Source organism: Dunckerocampus dactyliophorus, chromosome 12, assembly GCF_027744805.1.
Source record: "Dunckerocampus dactyliophorus isolate RoL2022-P2 chromosome 12, RoL_Ddac_1.1, whole genome shotgun sequence".
Taxonomy (NCBI): domain Eukaryota; kingdom Metazoa; phylum Chordata; class Actinopteri; order Syngnathiformes; family Syngnathidae; genus Dunckerocampus; species Dunckerocampus dactyliophorus.
Genome location: NC_072830.1, coordinates 27,473,821 through 27,487,529, shown reverse-complemented (window position 1 = coordinate 27,487,529; position 13,709 = coordinate 27,473,821). Strand labels below are relative to the sequence as shown.

General features: G+C 39.7%; 2 non-coding genes across 2 annotated transcripts; both read left to right on the top strand.

Moving 5' to 3' along the window:
* Nucleotides 1–5,419: 5,419 nt before the first annotated feature.
* trnam-cau (transfer RNA methionine (anticodon CAU)) lies at nt 5,420–5,492 on the top strand. The gene has a single exon. It is a non-coding gene; the product is annotated as a tRNA-Met (tRNA).
* Nucleotides 5,493–5,882: 390 nt separating this feature from the next.
* trnam-cau (transfer RNA methionine (anticodon CAU)) lies at nt 5,883–5,955 on the top strand. Its single transcript has one exon. It is a non-coding gene; the product is annotated as a tRNA-Met (tRNA).
* The last annotated feature ends 7,754 nt before the right edge of the window (nt 5,956–13,709 follow it).

Sequence of the window (13,709 nt, the reverse complement as noted above, 5' to 3'; positions counted from 1 at the left end):
TCTTCCAAGTAAGATAAAGATGAAAATATATTCATTTAGATTAAACTACAATAGATTAAACTAAATAGTTGTAACTACAATGGTTACATTAACTTAATATTTTGTGTTGTTTTAAATACATTTTGAGCATGTGTGCATGCTTTGCGCATGTGTGATTCATGAACGCGTAGAGCTCCACTATGCTCTCAGTGTGCCACGGAAGCACGGCTTGTGACTGCTTTCGGGCGGGGTGGACCTTTCAGCAGCACCCACTGCTGCTCAGTCAGATCAGAAACTGTAGAACAATACGTGCTTTCACTTGTAAGTCTCCATATACCAGAAAACTCTCCAACAATGCCAGAAGAAGTCGCTAGATTTGTCGCTAGTCGCTTTTGAGAAAATATGTCACCAAGAGGGTTTGGAATGTTACCAGATTTAACGACAAAGTCATCAAGTTGGCAACACTGTGTGACAGGTGTAATGTGGTTGCTCAGTGGTGAGTAGATGAACAAGCAATGCCTGTTTGTGTGTGTGTGTGTGTATGTGTGTGTGCATATAACGTCCTCTTGTTTTAAACATGAATATTTTGAATAATAACAATAAAATGGTTGTGTTTATGCAGGACGTGTGTCAGGTGGCCATAACAGTGAGGCATACAAACACATATGCAATTCTAGTAAATACTTATCTCAACTCTTAAATATACAAAATTAAGAAGGAACATCAGTTAAAATTAATTTTAAAAAAGGCCTGAATTACACATTATACAATTTGTTAACAATCATATTGGGGGTCATAAAGAAATTATTTAATTATGTCAGACTGGCTGTTCTGCCCTCAGGCAGCTCTTATAAACTAAGACTGACTACCTGTGGTTTGTTGACAAAAAGAAAATGTTTCATGCATTCTCATTAAGCTGCTAAACCATGTGTGGAATTAGCTATGAGTGAATAGAAACCCACAGGGTCAATACTCAACACTGAGCGTTACGTTCCTCACGATGCCAAAAAATATCATGGTTTTGTGAATAGGTGACTGACTCAACCTTGTAAAAGCACATCATCGTAAATCGGTAGCGTTTTAAGGATTTAGGAACACATCTGCTTGTGACAGCTCAAGAAGACACAAAAGTGAATGTGTGCCAAAACTTGTGCTGAGAATGACAAGGACAAGATGAGTGGGGTATACTGTGAAAGTGGCTCAGCAAACCCGGGCTTTGTGCTCAAGATGCAGCTCAACAAAACCCAAGTTCCCCAAACAAAGTTAAATGGTACTGCAACGATAGTTATCAACTTACTGAGCCAAGTCCGGTTCCCAGCTTTGTGCTCAGTTCACATGAAAGGGGGCGTTTGACGTCATATTGTTCTACTTCTGCTCAAAAACTAAGCGATCCCAGCCGGTGTATTTTACACAAGAACAGCAAGTAATTAGCGTTATGAGGAATTAAAAAAGATTATCACTTCCAAAAGCAACGCTGTCATAGCCAGTAGAGCAAGCGGGGACCACTGGCTGAATATTGCTGAGCATGTAAATGCGCAAGTGAACACTAATTATTACACTAACTATCCCATGCTCGTCGTTTCATTTATGAACATTCAACATTGCGCCACTTTGACATATTAACACTTATCCATTTAAAAAATACATTCGAGCAACAACTGTATTTTTCCATCTTTCAAATATGTCTATATTGTTTTTACAGTATATTTTACTGCTCTGAAATATATATATATATATAATATAATATAAAATGCTGTACCGTGTGGTGACCACTAGGTGGCAGTGTTTATGTGTTTTGTGGTGACTTTTTCTTTGCGACAATTTTTTCCTTTTTGTTAGAATAAAGTGGGTTTCATTGCAGTTGATTGATGCCTCAGTGTGCTTATTCCTCCAGCAAATATTGTAATATAAGACGGGCTGAGTACTCACGCAAGGACATGCACGTCTGCTAACATTGAGAGAAAATGTAGTGGATTCCATCGGCTGAAAGTCTTTTTTATGGAGAATTTCATCGATGAATGCTAGCGGATTAAAGTAGCCACTGCCTTTGTAGTTCTGCCCAAATTATTGTTGTTCGCACGTCCACCGGGTTCTCAATAAGTGGTGACGCCGAATGAGTTACACAGTGAAACAGTGACGCTTTTATAGCCAATTTTAAGCGGAAAGTCTGGCCATAACCTGGTCAGGACCAGGTCGTGAATTTAGTCTAAGTTACCATGGTGATGTTCCATTCCATTGTCGTCCCCGTGATAGTTCCGCTTTAAAAGAGAGTCACCTTCGCTGTACAGGCATGCCTGACTTTAAACTCAACACGGCTCACTAACCCACTAAACTCGCTTCGCAGTACAGTATACCACCGAGGTCACACAGATCAAATAAGAAAACAAAGCACACTTAAGTCACTGAGGAAAGTTGAACGCAACCAGGAAAATAAACGCACAAATCTAATTAAAATGTTTTGCATCTTAAATGTTTTACCTCATAAACACTTTTACAGTACATGTTGCATAGTTTTCCATTTGACTGTTTAATCATAACGCTTGTTCTGCAAACGTGGCACATTTAATCGACAAATATGCATATAGTTTGCATTCAAAAGACCATTTATGTGATAACATTACCGTAGGTTAGGTTCGCAGTAATTTTCAATGATTTGAATATTTGTAATTACTGCGGCTTCTAGATAAGAGTCTGATGCAGCCATGCATTTAGCAAAAATGAAATCCAAACAGAAACCAAATGCTGTTTTGGCCATTTTAAAGACTCATTTCTGCTTATAAACCAAAAAAATATTCAAGATTTCACAGCCTGGTAGCCCTCAACAAAGTTTTATGTGTAGTTCAAAACAGTGTTCTTGAAAAAAATAAAAGTGAGGTAAGTACATTTGGGACTATCTCACTCAAAGATTTTATTTGTGCAACACACGTCTTGATTAATAAACACCCGCCTTTTTATCAGAACTGCCTTTGGAGGGACTCTTGATGACAGCTATTTTTACTCATCAGTTTAGCACAGTTCTAATCAAATGAGCATTTTGTGTGTTCATAAATGCTTGACCCCTCTACGAATCACCACGTTATCGTCGTGGAGGGGTTTGAGTGCCCAAGTAATCCTAGGAGCCATTTTGTCTGGGGCTATATGGCCGTGGTAGCGTCTACCAAAGCAAACCGGTTGGATGTGATGGGCCAGACAAAGAGTGATTCAAAAGACCCTTTGAGAAAAGACAAAAGGAGAGACTGCACCTCATCCTGGGCCTCACCCTGGATTCAGGCTCGGGGGAGGGGCTCACAAGCAAACGCCTGGTGGTTGGGCCTTCACCTGTGGGGCCCGGCTGGAGCCACTCGGAAGAAACCACACAAGATTTCCCGATCTGAGACCCAGCACATGCAGGGTCTGGTGCATTGAGTATTGGTTGACGGTCCAAGGCAGGCGCCTGGTCACCTGCTCTGCGGCGACCAAATTTGGTTCTTTGGACATGGAACTTCACTTCTCTGGTGGGGAAAGAGCCTCAGAGATTGTGCGAGAGGTTGAGAAAATCCAACTAGACATAGTTGGACTCACCTTGACTCACTCCTTGAAAGGGGCCTTTTTGTACTGTGCCTATCCTGGCTGTCTTCGGGCAAGAGGCGGGGTACACCCTGAACTCATCGCGTGCCATTCACAGGGCCAAGTTTCAAGCGCAAACAAGTAATCCTTTTATGCAACTGCATCAACTAAGTGGTTTTGTTTGTCCTCAGCAGTTTATTTGTTTTTGAAGCCTTCTGGTTTCTTAATCAGTCTTGGTTTGCCAATCATTGTTGGCGCAGCAACCTGAAAGTTGTGAGTTCAAATCTCAAATGAGGCTGTTTTTTTGGAAAAAAAACACAGACTGGTCAACCATTCGATGGAAAAAAAACTTTCTGTGCCAATAAAGCAGTTTGACTTTTCTAATCATCAAGAATGCAGAAGATCAAACTTTCTGAGTGAACAAAATGGTCATACTCAACTTCCACTCAACACCACTCGTTGGATAAAGGATACATTTTGTATTTCTTACAAAGATTGTAGACCAATGCCAGCCTGAATTTAGATTTTCAGGTACTGGTTTACTAAAACTGTCAGCCATCTACGGTTTAACTATTGCAAGTTTCAAGCAATCCTTTTATGCACCGACAACTGCATTGATTAAGTGGTTTAATTTGACAACAAGATCCTCTTTTTTTTTTGTGCCTCCGGGCTTGTTAACCAGTCTCGTTGCAACAGCTGGCAGCACGTCAGTTTCATAATCTGAAGGTTGTGAATTCGAACTTCACACAAGGCAGCTGTTTTGGGGAAAAAAAAAACTGGTCAACTATTCAGTGGAAACAAACTTTCAGTGCCAATGAAGCAGTTTGACTTTCGTTATCATGAAGAATGCTGAAGATCAGACTTTCTGGGTGAACAAAGTAGCACACTCAACTTCCATCAAACACCACTCACTGGATTAAGGGAAAATTTGAATTTTATACAAAGATAGCAGACCACTGCCAGTGTGAATTTAGAAATGCATGTATGTAAAAAAAAAATAATACATGGATTGGTTTACTAACACAGATAGTCATCGAGGGTTTAACTATTGTAAATTTCAAGCACAAAAAAAAAAGGCATCCTTTTATACACCAACGACTTTCAGTGCCAATGAAGCAGTTTGACTTTCGTTATCATGAAGAATGCTGAAGATCTGGGTGAACAAAATGGGCATACTCAACTTTCACGAAACACCACTTGCTGGATTAAGGGATATTTGCTTTTACTTCGCAGCTGCAAACACATCAGTCCCATAATTTGGAAGTCGCGATTTCAAACCTCACAGGAGGTAGATGTTTTGAAAGCAACAAAGACTGGTCAACCATTGAGTGGAACCATGCTGCATCGACAAAGTACTTTCATTTGACCCCACCACGGTAAAAAATGTTTTTGGATGGCTTCTACCTTTTTAGCCACCAAGATACAATTAATTTATTTTTTGGTGTCTTGAGTGTCAGTAACCAGTCTTGTTGGCACAGCTGGCAGCGCGGCAGTCTCATAATCTGAAGGTTGTGAGTTCAAACCTCACATGAGGCAAGTGTTTTGGGTGTGGGACAGATTGATCAAACTTTCAGTGCCAATGAACCACTTTGTTTTTTGTAATCATGAAGAATGCTGAAGATCAGACTTTCTGGGTGACAAAATGGGCATACTCAACTTCCACTAAACACCAGCTCGTCAGTCCCATTATTAGGAAGTCGTGAGTCTACGTCACAGGAGGTAGATGTTTTGAAAGCTACAAAGACTGGTCAACCATTCAGTGGAAACATACTGCATCAACAAAGTACTTTCATTTGACCCCACCAAGTTAAAACATTTTTTTGGACGGCTTCTACCTTTTCAGCCACCAAGATCCAATTAATTTATTTTTTGATACTTCCAAATACGCTAGCCAGTCTTGTTGGTGCAGTTGGCAGCACATCAGTCTCATAATCTGAAGGTCGTGAGTTCAAACCTCATATGAGGCAGGTGTTTTGGGGGGGAACATATTGGTCAAACTTTCAGTGACTTCCAATAAAGCAGTTTGACTTTCGTGAACATGGAGAATGCTGAAAATCAGACTTTCTGGGTGAACAAAATGGGCACACTAAACACCACTCGCTAGATTAAGGGATATTTGCTCTTTCTTCGCAGCTACCAGCACGTCAGTCCCATAATTTGGCAGTCGTGAGTCTACGTCACAGGAGATAGACGTTTTGAAAGCAACAAAGACTGGTCAACCATAGAGTGGAAACATACTGCATCGACAAAGTACTTTCATTTGACCCCACCAAGCTAAAACATTTTTTTGGACGGCTTCTACCTTTTTAGCCAGCAAGATCCAATTTTTTTTTTGGTGCCTCGAGTGTCAGTAACCAGTCTCGTTGGCGCAGCTGGCAGCGCGTCAGTCTCATAATCTGAAGGTCGTGAGTTCAAACCTCACACGAGGCAGGTGTTTTTGGGGAAAAACAACTTTCTGTGCCAATGAAGCAGTTTCACTTTCGTAGTTATGAAGAATGCTGAAGATCAGACTTTCTGGGTGAACAAAATGGGCATGCTCAACTTCCACCAAACACCACTCGCTGGATTACGGTAAATTTGTATCTGTAGCTATTTTTATTCATCTTTTTTTTCCTCAGTATTCAGAAAAGTCGACGCTGCATCATACATATAAATACAGTATTTATTCCAACTCAACTCGACCTCGAACTTGTGCGGCTGATAAGTTGTGAGTATTAATAAACTTTTCATGAACTTTTTCACTGGTGCTGTGTGTGTGTGTACAATTAAACATGCAGCAAAATCAATATTTGACGCTTACAATGTTTTCAGTGCACTTCATGTATTAATAAGCTTTTCACAAATGCTGTGAGAGTCGTGTAAAAGAGTTGTCATGTGCACTGTATAAATGTATTGTGTTAAGCAACATGAAAATTCTTACTGTTACTGCACTTTTATCAATAAAGTTGGATATAAACTTACAGACTCAGGAATCTAAACTTCAAAGCCCGTCCATGGCACATAAAAAGTGTTGAAATATGTTTATCTGTGTTGAAGCACCCAAAACCAATCACCAAACACTCTTCTCTTTGTTTCGCCCTCTTCTTTTTCTCTTTTCTCTCTTTCTTTCTTTCCCTCTTCTCCCCCGTTCTTCCCTTTCTTCCCCATCTTTGACAGACTGTTGTTGCGCAGCTGGCAGCGTGTCAGGCTCACAATATGAAGGTTGTGAGCTCAAACCTCACACGAGACAGGTGTTTAAAAAAAAAGAAGAGAAAAAGCAGACTGGTCAACCGCTCACTGGAAACAAACTTTCATGAAGAATGCTGAAAATCAGACTTTCACTGTCATGTGAGCAGTGACCAGTTACAATACTGCTGCAGAAATAACATCTGACTATTTTGACTGGCATGACGCCCAGTCGGTGCTCTCCTGATATTTTTTGTCTTATATTCCAAAGTTACGTGCAGTAGTTCCATGTCATCGTTAGCGTAGACAAGCCGGACAAGCGGAAAACAACGGACCTTATGCGCATGTTTTCTTTCTTCTTCTTTAGTTTTGGTGTCGCGTGGTTCTGTCTGCGCCACATGTACCTAAGCCTTATGTATCATTTTCTCCCAGAGATCCGTTTCCATGTGGATGTGACCATTTACTGATGTGACACTACGTGGATGCGATTTTTTTCACCCTGCCAAAAAGAAAAAACCTCCAGGAGAGCCAAAGGGCCTAAAACTCACAATTATGTGGAGTTTGACTGTCAGTTTCAAACGCAAACTAGAAATCCTTTTATGCACCAGCAACTGCATGTATTGCAAGGTTTAATTTCCCCATGGACCTTTCCAAGTCACGGTCTTTTTTTAGTCATTCTAACGTGTATTAGATAATTATTTATTTATATGTTATTCATTGAAATAGTGTTCTCTTGCATTGATTAAAATTTGATTCATCCCAGTGATTCATAACAGTGATTTTGTTGTAACTCAGTTTAACTGGACCTTAATTACATAATCTAATTTTAACGTGGCTCTAATTCCTTTTGTTTTGCTTTTTGTGTCAGTCTTGGGTGAATGACAGGATTTACAGAGGCACCAACCTGCTCAATTGGGTCCTATGTTGGAATACTTTTTGGTAGGAACCCTCAATATATGGATATTTGGCGTGGCACGACAGGCAATGAGTTTGATAAATGACAAAGTACATTTTTACAAAGATTTTATGTATTCTTGACATAAATTAAGTAAAAATTAAGCAAATACAAATACAGTAAAATACAGCACATACAGCAAAAAGCATTCAGAAGACACATTCAAAGACGTAATATGTAATACTGTATTCTACACTGGTCATTCGGTGTCAGTAATGTACCAGTCTCTGAATGCATTTGGATCTTGGGTATGGTACTTCAGCTACATTATTTTAATGTCCAACTTTAGGATACTGGATAGAGGACACATATTACATTTACATATTGCAGTTATTTTAGTGCAGTTGTCAAATATGGGTGGTACGTGATACATAAGGCACATTCCTTTCTCCGTAAATAAAGCAATGAATACATTAGGTTTATTCATTCAGCCAGCTAAAAATATACAGTTTCATTACCTTTTTTTTTTATTCTTTTCTGGGGCAGAAACTCAAATGCATGTATTAAATAACCATATGTCTCTATAATTCAGTGGAGCATTTGTCAGACTCATTTAACAAGTGTTTTTAACTTTTGTGGATTTTTGGCATCAGATTTGCATCTGCAACGGAACATGATTAGTATCAGATATGACTGGGAATCCATAGTGACAGTCTTGCTGTTTAAAACAAACACAGGTATTGCTATAAAAATAATAACGGTGTCGTTCATGCGCAGATGTCAAACCCCTGTGCAAATTGCTACCAGATCATTTAAGGGTTCCTATATGAATCAAAATGAACCTATTTTAACATGCATTGCACATAATCAGACCTGTGTGTTCAAACCGACACACCAAGCAGACAATTAATGACACACTGGCCTTGGGCAGATTTCTAAGAGAGCAACTGAGGACAAATAGGGGTGTTGGATATGGTTGAACATGGTTGAACAAAATCACAGCACATTGAATTCCTTTAGTTTTTAGATGCGTTGATAATGAGTGTGACATAATACCACACAGACCTTTGTTTAATCTGCACTTGGGTAAGCAGTGGTTAAAAATTAAGTTCAAGAATCCCTCTACGACACTATTATCCCAGTGGATTTCTAAAAACCATGGCCATGGCAAACCCGTTTTGGGCAGTCTTTGTGGTTTTCTAATGAATGAATGAACATGCACCGAAGAGCTGATGTTCAGTGCATGGATGTGCACATTTTTTTTTTGCACACTAGCAACTGTGTCTCTGACCCCCCATAAGTGTATCACTTGCAGCAAGGGTACAAATCCCCAGCAGTATTCCGTGTTAATGACCACTGGAGCTCTTGTTCCTCCTGTTGGCTGTGAATAGTCCTCCTTGACTATTTCAAGTAAATGCAGCCCGCTGGTTTCATTACACCAAACTGTCAGTGGCATGTGACTTTGCTGTAAATGGCTGATTTATGATTGTTGGAACATCTCTTTATGGAGTTTGCATGTTCTCTTCGTGCTCGTATGGGTTTCTTTTGTGTACTGTGGCTTCCTCCCATATCACAAAAATATGAATGTTAGATGAGTTGGAGACTGGAAATTGTCCATAAGTGTCAATATAAGTGTGAATAATTGTTTGTCTATTTGGATAAATGCGTACAGTTGTCCTTCACTACATAGCAGTTCAAACATTGCTCCCTCACTCTATCACGGTGCTGACTGGACTATTATTAGTTATATGTAGTATTTTAGTCACTAGACGTCAGTAATGTCAGATTGATAAGACGTGTCATTAAATTAGATTACCTTCACACTGCATAGAGTCAGCCATGGCCTGTGGCTGTGGTGAAAATGGCTTTCATGGTGAAAAAAAAGGTCTCCCATTCCGTGTGGAAGCGGTAAGTTTTTTGCTTCTTACTTTGTCCTTCTTCCCCACTCCGTTTGATATCCTTTATCAAGGTTAGAATAAACAAATTGGAGGCTAACTAGTTAGCTCAGTTGTATGCTATATTTAAAGCGGTGGCCGTCCGTTACATCCCTGTAGTGATCCCGTAGCCTATGCATTACAGTTGGGCAATGTGTTGTAAACAAAGAATAATAGGAGTGTAAAGGTGACTATGAGGTGGTATTTCATGTTTACAGGGATCTTATAATGGCAAAAAAAGTATTTAGAAAGACATAAACAGGTTTTCTGTGCCCCAACTACGGAAATATTCAATTTATTAATATTTTATCCTACTTCACGGACATTGACTTATTGCGTTTGGGCCTGGAACCAATTAAGCCCAATAAACGAGGGATGACTGAGCCGGGTTGTGTGGGTTTAAGAGGCACAGCTTGAAATTGGTTGAAGTCGTATCTGTCAAATAGGTCCTTTCAAAACTTGAGAGTTGTGCGATCTATGTGTATATTGTATTCATTTTATTTATTTATTTAATTTTAAAGTATTATCATGGCTGTGTCTAGTTGTATTTTGTCTGTAGTTTTTATTTGTATTTTGATTACTATGTGCTATACAAATACTGGACTGGATTGGTTATACGCTGTGCGAGTGACTGGTTACGAGTCCAGTGCGTACCCTGCATCTTGCCTGAAGTCAGCTGGGATAGGCTCCAGCTCACCTGTGACCCTAATGAAGTCAAGCAGTTTTGAAGGATGAACGTTCAGAGACATTTGTAACACATGAACAAGAACAGCTCCAGGCATTGGTTCTGACAGAAAATAAGAAAGGGAGGACAGCAGCAATTTATCTATGGATCAGCTAAGGGACGACACTGAAAGGATGGCACCAAGGACGCGACACTGAGAGGAGACTTCAGGCAGTCCAAGAGGTATCGTGAACAAAGTTCACATGGAATGGAGATTATACCCTTATTTTAACTGAGACTGCACGGTACTGTCCACAGATATGCTCTGACTTTACATGTTCAGCAAACTTTTGCTTACGGTAAGTTACCCTAAAGAAGTAAGGTAACTACAAACAGGTATACTATTCAGTTTTCTGTTGTACTTGTAATTGTTTGAAAAAATCCATGACAGTTTTCCATTGCACTGTTAGGTTAGCATCATTAATACGTTTCAGAAGGGCCGACTGTAACCAAATCGGAAGCTAGACTATAACCAAATCGGACGCTAACCAATCAATTTTTGTAAATCCAATTAACATATTAACACAAACAAGTTTTTAGAGTTTTACATTCACAATTTAAAATGCATATAAACGCACAAAAATAATGAATGAAAGGGATAAATGAACATTTAAGTTTACTTTTACCTTCATTGAAGACATGATTCTTGATGTGACACAATGCGACAGCGAGACACCGCATGGACACCACCTTCCTGTTTTTCCATACGTTATTTCTTGAATTCAATAGTGTTTCTCATCTCAATGACCGAAAATGGAGCCAAAGGAAGTTGAAATGTCAGCATTTTGATCAAGAAGGTGAGAAACACAAAACAGGAAGATGGTGTCCGTATGATGTCTTGCTGCCACATCGTATCATGTACCAGTCACATTTTCAGTGAAGATAAAAGTAACAAGGAATAAAAATACTTTGAAAACACAGTTGGACTCATGCAGTGTATTAATAACACGACAAGAAGCATGCCATATTGTACAGTAACACCACTGTTTGGAAGATCAGTACATCAATACCTACGGTTTGTGCAAGTAATCACCATCCATCCATCCATCTTCTACTGTATACTGCTTCTCCTCACAAGCAATATAAATTCTCTCCACTCCTTGTGGAAAAATAATTACAATTACGCCTAGAAAGAGCCCTATGTGCCATCGAATGTTGTAAAACATGATACGATACAATTTACATTCAAAGCAGATAGCAGGTGTTTCATCAACCACTGCTACTGTTGCAATAATAAAGTAAACAGATTAGATTTTAACAGCTTCTTCTGATTCCTGATTTGACTACAAATGCGTGTCTTAAAACAAAAGTGGTAACGTTCTTTTGAACATGGGCCTGCATTGGTTGACACACTTTAATAGAACTTTATATTTCACCTACCTACATCAGTTACATCACCTGGCTACAAGGCTTCCTTTTAAACATTGCCCGTTTAATACTACAGCAACCGCTCGTTTATCGTGGTTAATTGGTTCCAGACCCGATCCGTGATAAGTACATTTCAGCCTCATTTCCGGAAATGACTTCATTGGGGTAACACCTCACATGTGCTATAAAACAGGCTATAAAAACCCGCTCATTAAGAAGCCGATTTAAAACAATAATTGAAGGATAAGCAACTACAGAATAATTTACATTTACCATTATGTGTTTGAAGCCGATCAATCTTCATCTCCATGTCTTAAAGCTTAAATCCATGTTCTGCAAGTTCCCTGTTTCATGTCATGTTTCTTCCTCCTCATAAACTATTGACACATTGTGCATATCGTCGCTATAATCACTGTAAACATCCATTGCGCTCTGTGCATGATGGTGTACCTGAGAATAGCGTGGGAGGATGGTACGTACATATTGGTGGGTCACTGTCTTGTTCTTCTATGACTAGGCCTGCTGAACTTTCCAACTACTGTTGAACACCAGTATGACAAAAGAGCTTGTGATTGACTACCGGGTGTCATCTCCACCCACACCTGCAAACATCCAGGGATCAGACACTGAGATAGTGAACTCTTTTCATGCCTGCATGTTCACTTCAACAACAAACTGAACTGGACACACAACACAAATACCCTGTACAAGAACGGCCAAACTCGTCTCCACCAATTGAGCAGACAGAGGTCCTTCGATGTGTCACTTCAACGCACATTCTCTGACACTGTGGTGGCTTTTTCAGTGTTACATAGTCAGAGACAGAATAAGATGTAATAAACTGATTGGGAGAGCTGGCTCTATCCTCGGCTGCCCAGTGGACACCATCGAGAAGGTGGCTTACAGAAGGATGTCGGCTAAGCTGACATCCATAATGGGCAACCCTACTTATCGTACTTATACTGGATGTAAATGTGTAATATTGCACTGCGAACATGGAATTTTCCCAGTGTAACATTCCAATACAGAAAACCTCAGGGGGAACATGGCACTATGGGCTTCAAAAACATGTTTTGAAAAAACAGAGATAGTTCTGATTTTTTGACATTAAGTTGTATGACATCCCCATCTGCAGTGTACTACATAAATAGTGACTTACCCCCCCATTTGGTCTCGCGAGTCCAGTTTTGGTCGGATTTCCGTGACGAGGAACATAGTTCCGCTTAGTTGTACAATATGTGCGCATCTTGCCATATATGTTTATTATAAAATGTGCCTGTTGGCAGCCTGTTAACATCCTCTCAAATGGAAACCGGAACCGGAAGTCATTGTCCCCAGCTCTATTGCCCATCTGTGATGTCAAGACCCGTTCTTTGCTGACACAGTTGAGCCACAAGTCTCTCTGCTTTACTTATTGATCACGGCTGGAAAAGAACCCACAATGGAGCCAATGAAAGTTGGCACAATTTTGATAAAGTAAGGTGAGAAACACTATTGACTTCAAGACTCAGCAAAATGCAACAGGTGGCGTCCACATGGATCTGTCCTACCCCCGCACAGCTGCCTCATAGCCGTCGTTGCCAACAATCAAAGACGTAAAATCAGTAATCCGTCAAGTAAGCGTGACATAAATGTTCATTTATCCCTTTCATTTGTCATTTATATGCATTTCAAAATGTTTTCTGCATATAAAAGTATAATTATTCTCAGTAAATTGTGTTTTGTGTTAATATTTTTGGGTGTCTGCAACGGATTAATTGGACTTGCGTTATTTCTTTTGGGACATTTTTTTTTCAGTTAGAGAAGATTTCGGGTTTTGTGGGACCATCTGGAACAGTGGTACAGTACAACCGAGGTTCCACTGTAGCTCAACACAGAAGCAGTGCAAAAGCTATATAAAGTATCATCAAAGCTGAATTGTAGATGAGGCCCATGTCTCCCAGAAACAAGTCTTCTTTTATGTCAGAGTCAACACTGCCAAGGCCAACTGTTAGTGGGAAAACATTTAAATGATCGCTCTTGAAGAAAGCGATTTTCAGACAGTATTCATATCACTGCCAATAGATCTGTTTGTGTCTGTTGCTAAATGTTGTGTATC